Genomic DNA, 5,290 nt, shown 5'->3' with positions numbered 1-5,290 from the left:
ATATACATAACATAAAATTTACCATTTTAAGCATTTTTAAGTGTGCAAGTCAGTGTCATTAAGTACATTCACATTGTGGTGCAACCATCACCACTCCAACTATAGAATGTTTTTTATCTTCCCAAACTGAAAATCTGTATCCATTAAACAATAACTTCTCCCTCCCTCCAGCCCCGAGAAACCACCATTTTACCTTCTGTCTCTATAGATTTGACTCCTCTAGGTACCTCATATAAATGGAATCAGAGTATTTGCCCTTACAAATAAAGATGCTTCAGGAATTCACATGTCATCCTTGTGCAGGGGCCATGCTAATCATCTCTGCATTGTTCCAATTTTATTGTATGTATTGATGAAGTAAGCATTATTTTTTATTTCAACTTCTGATTTTATTCATTTCTAGTATATAGAAATACAGTTCTTTTCATTTATTGATCTTGTATCCTCTAACCTTGCTAAGCTTAACCAATCACACAGATAAAATTACAATTACAAGAATTTTATTTATTAAAGTGGAGACTGACCTTTAGAAGGCTGAAGAACAGGGCATACTAGTAAATTTGACCCTATGTGAGCCACCGAGTCACACCTAATTTGTAGGAGTCAGGGAAGGGATTCACAGAAACAGCTTGTTGGGTGGAGCTGAGGAAAACATGGAGATTCGTAGATTCCACGTTGCCTCCTAGAGAGAGGAACACTATTTTATCTGTCTTTGCGCTGCCAATGTACACTTAAAGAGATTGTTTCTAAAAAGGAAAAACTCTCTGCTCCAAAACTATTTCTCTCTGCCAAAAGCCAAACATTTTCCAGCAAATGTAATGTTTAACATTAAAAAAGAGATTTTACAATGTATCTAAATACTTATACTTGTCCTTAAAACTAAATGAATTGATCAGTAATAACAATATTGTTTAAGGTCCCAACTCTCTACTAGAGCTAATACATGTAAGTCTCTCTATAAAAGTGTAAGAAGAAAAGGGGAAAAAATCCAGAAATAAAAGCACTTAGCATCAAAAAGAATAGGACAAAATGAGAATTGAGAGCAAATGATGCTTTGTAAAAATAGTCATTACAAGAAGAGGATTCTTTTGCAGAAAATTAGAAAGCATGTTGCATTGGTAAATCTAAAGCAGGCTTTTATGAAAATGGAGTAATATCAAAATGAGGGAGTTCTTGCAAATGCAAATCATGATTGCAAGGCTTTTTTTTTTTTAAAGCAGTGAATAATACATTGAATAAGGCAGAAAAGCAAATTATTGAACTAAAAGAGAATCCTAGGAAATTCTCTGAACTCCAAGGAATAATATAAGGCAAAGACATAGAAGTTAACAAGAAAAAAAAAGAAAGAGGTGGGGAGGGCTAATTTGGGAAATCTTATATATAGGAATCCATATGGAAAGAAAAGAAAAAAGAAGAAATAATCAGAGAAGAATATATTTCTTTTAATGTCCAAGTATAAGACACAAATCTTTTCATAAAATAATTCAATAAGTATCTGGCAAATAAGTCATCACCTTGTAACATTTCTAAATTATAAGTATAAGAAGAATTATTATATAATCATCCATGTTAAAGAATTGGGTTATCCATGAAGAAAAAATACTTGAAGACTAGTCATCTACAAAATTAAATTCTAGAAGAAATGGGGCAATTTCAAACATGTATTGATTCAGAAAATGTATCATTCACATTCTCTTTATGAAAAAAAAGTATGTATAAGAAAATAATTATGTCTGCATTTCCCTGAATAATACCTCACATACTTGTGGCCCAACTGGACAGTCTCTAATACAAAGTGCCTGTACAAAATGCTTACCATATTACTATTAGATTTTTTATTTTTTCATGTATAGATTCATAGAAGTTCTTTATATACCCTGAAAATGCTTTATATGTGTTGCAAATGTGGAATGTCTTTACATTGCTTTTATTGTATATTTTAATACACAGAAATTCTTTAAGGAAGTTGAATTTAGCAATTTTTGTCTTTTTGATTTCTTGTTTGTTTACCAGTTAAAAAAAATTTCTTTTTGTGAGGTCGTGACAGTGTTCTCCTATATTGTCTCTTAAAATTGTATACATTTTCCTTTCATATTTAGATTTTTAACCACATGGAGTTTCTATTTCTGTATGGTATAAAGAAGAAATTTAATCACCCTCTTCTTTATTACATAGAGATAATCACTCATTCCAGCACAACAGGATAAACAGACTTTTTTCCACATTGACCCACTTATCTAAAATGTGTGTGTATGTGTGTGTGTTTGTGTGTCTATCTCTGAGGTCTGATTTATGCTCCATTTGTTTGTGTATTTCTGCACCAATATCACACTCTCTTGGTTACTAGAGCTTTATCATAAAAATTCATACCTGGTAGGGCAAGTCTTCCCAATGTGTTCTTTAAAATTACCTTAGTTACTCTTGGTTCTTTTCACTATGTATAAACTTTAGGCTAAAATAATCAGTGTAATCACACACACACACAAATGGATTTTGATTAGAATTGCATTTCATCTATAGATCAATTTTGAGAGATTTTATATTTTTGATTACTGAATATTTCAAGCTATGAAATATCCCTCATTTAGTTTCTAAAATTTTTAATCAGATTAAAAATAATTTTCAAAGAAATTTTGCATAGGAATTTGTATGATAAATTTCTAGACAGCTTTCATTTTTATAATTTAAAATGGGGTTTATTTTTTTAATATTTTAAACATTTATGTAAATGTATATATAATACTTTCATTTTTTAACTGTTATACTTAAATTCAGCAGTCTTAGTAACTTGATAAATTATTAATAAGTTAACAAGTAATTTATTACTTATGTTCTATCAAATTGCCTTCATTCACAGGGATGTGCTTTGCAACTATTAGCAGGTTTTTGTTTGTTGACTTTTTGTTTCCAAACTGCATATAATTTTTTTCTTTGTCTCTCTGCACTGAACACCCCAAATTGTAAAAAAGTTGTAATAACAGTAACATTTCTTGTTCAAAAAACTTTAAAGGGAATACTTTCAGCATTTCACTATAAAATATTGTGTTTACTGTATTTTATGTGGATAACCTTTATCAGATTAAAGAACAAAATAGTAAAACATTTCTTTCAAGTAACATCGAAGCCAAAAAAATAAAAATGACCAGTGAATCATGAACAATCCTGTTTCTGCCAGAGGAGAAAAAAAAAAAACAAAAAACTATAGAGTTGCTATAGTTACTAACTTTAAATAATAGATTATTGCAAAGTATTCTTATAGCTCTCATTAACTGGTTTTAAGGAATGGAGTTGGCATATCTCCAGAGCGCATATCTGTTAAGGATAAGTTATAATCACTTGAATAGGATTTCCAGAAAATGCCTTGCCAAAGTCTCACAGAGATTGATTTATTTGTGCTTAAAGTCAGATCATTTAATCTCTACCATTTCAAATTCTCATTCTTACATAGGTGGGTCCTACCACCCCAATAAATGTTGGAAACGGGCAGAGAAACATCACTGTATGCTACCCCTCTTCTCAGTATTGTATTGAAAGTGCCTTCTTTAAATTAACAGTACCTCATTAGCTAAAGTTCCAGGTGTTCACTCCACTTCCTTTATTGAGTTCAAGCAACAAATATTGACAATTATCTTTTTTTTTTCTCTCACTGAGAGTGCTACATAATCTTCTCAAGTACCAACCTATATTGGTTTTCTCCTGACTCCTGTCAACTCCTCTGTGACCCTAACTCTTCTCAAATAAGTTATCAGTATTTTCTTCCATTCTAATAAAAGTTAATGTCCTATAGGCTCAGAGATGACCTATTTGAACTTGCAGATCACAAAGAGACCCATGACTTCCTCACTGAAAACCCTATTCCATGAGCTTATACTACTCATTAATAATGAATAAATTAATTAAAACTCATGCAGTTTTTGAATTAAATTTAACTCCCCTTGAATTTCTGTGTATTAGTCCTAGTTATAGTCTCTGGAATTGCATAGTAGGCTAAATAATCCCTTTCTCACCTGACACCTCTTCCTTTATTTAAAGACAGCCATCATGGGACCTCTGAATCTTCTCTTCTCCAATCTAAACACCGACAGTACATATGTATTTTCTCATTGCTTGTGAGAGATAAAATTGACAAGCAAAAAAATTTTCATATTATCTGCTTTCCAAAAAATGGAACTCCTGCAGATATCTGAAGAGTGGATTTCCTCAATCAGTGTCATATCTTATCTCTGCTCCTTCTCTATTAGGGAAGCAGCATGCATGTTCTTGCTTCTAGCCTATTAGTTTGTAACTTGCTCCCACATTCATATTCATTTCACCCTCACTGGAATTCTCTCTACTTGCTTCTACTTGCTTGGATTTTTTAAACAGTATTCAGACTTCTTAGCAGTCTTCTCTCTACTATATTCTACTGAAAACTATTAGTCTCCTTTTCCATTACAGCCCTTCTTTAAATTTTTAGTCAAATACATATTTTTCCAATATGTCTTTTGTTTTGAATTTCATGCTATTTATTTCTTTCCTCTCTCCTTTTCCATTTACATGTAAAGCTTTCAATTGACTGGCAAGTTATTTTTCAAATACATTCTTCTTCAAGGTATGTTATGATTCTTAGTTATTATGGAAATTCTGGTATTTTGCAGGTCAAACCTTGTTTTCTGAAATGCAATATATGAAGTCAACTAAAGCATGATTGAGCAACAAAAGCATCTAAGGTGATAGTATTTCACTTTACCAATACCAGAGTTATAAATGCTTTCCACAGAACAGATAGTATTTGTAAACTCAGCTGTAAACATCAGACGAAATCATAAGTATGGTATTAGTAATTTGAGTCATGCAGGTGTGCTGCATTTCAAAACAACCAAATGTAAGAAATTTGAAGCTGCAAATAAGTTGATTTTTTTTTTATATTTAGGTTTGAATTATTTGTTTGGAATCTGATATGAATTCCTCCCAAAGGAACCATTCTTGTATGTGGCAGCTTGATTCTGCAAATCAGCCCACAATTTGCATTTAACCTATTTTATAAATGAAACACTGTACAATTCCGATGAGCAATAATAAAACTTTAAAAAAAATTGTCTAGTTACAAATTTAGTGAATAAGCTAAGCCAAAAGGACTAGTAATTCTTTTATTTCTCTCAAAGGCTAATATTGAAGGAAAAGATTGAAAGGAGGTCCACTTTGCCGGTGACTACATATAGTATAAAAATATTTTAAGCCGTAGAGCCTATACGTGAAGTGTGCTTATTGAATATGGAAGTCCTTGAGTCAAGCAGGGCAGCTTAGCAAT

At 31.6% G+C, this 5,290-nt stretch overlaps 1 non-coding gene across 1 annotated transcript; it reads right to left on the bottom strand.

Annotated features, from left to right (window-relative positions):
- Positions 1 to 258: 258 nt before the first annotated feature.
- On the bottom strand, positions 259 to 363 carry LOC113631381 (U6 spliceosomal RNA). The gene has a single exon (XR_003437298.1). It is a non-coding gene; the product is annotated as a U6 spliceosomal RNA (small nuclear RNA).
- Between the last annotated feature and the right edge of the window lie 4,927 nt (positions 364 to 5,290).

Source organism: Aethalodelphis obliquidens, unplaced genomic scaffold (genome assembly GCF_003676395.1).
Source record: "Aethalodelphis obliquidens isolate GAN/ISIS:26980383/991018 unplaced genomic scaffold, ASM367639v1 scaffold32, whole genome shotgun sequence".
NCBI lineage: Eukaryota > Metazoa > Chordata > Mammalia > Artiodactyla > Delphinidae > Aethalodelphis > Aethalodelphis obliquidens.
The sequence above is the reverse complement of the archived record's forward strand: the minus strand, read 5'-3'. Positions and strand labels throughout refer to the sequence as shown.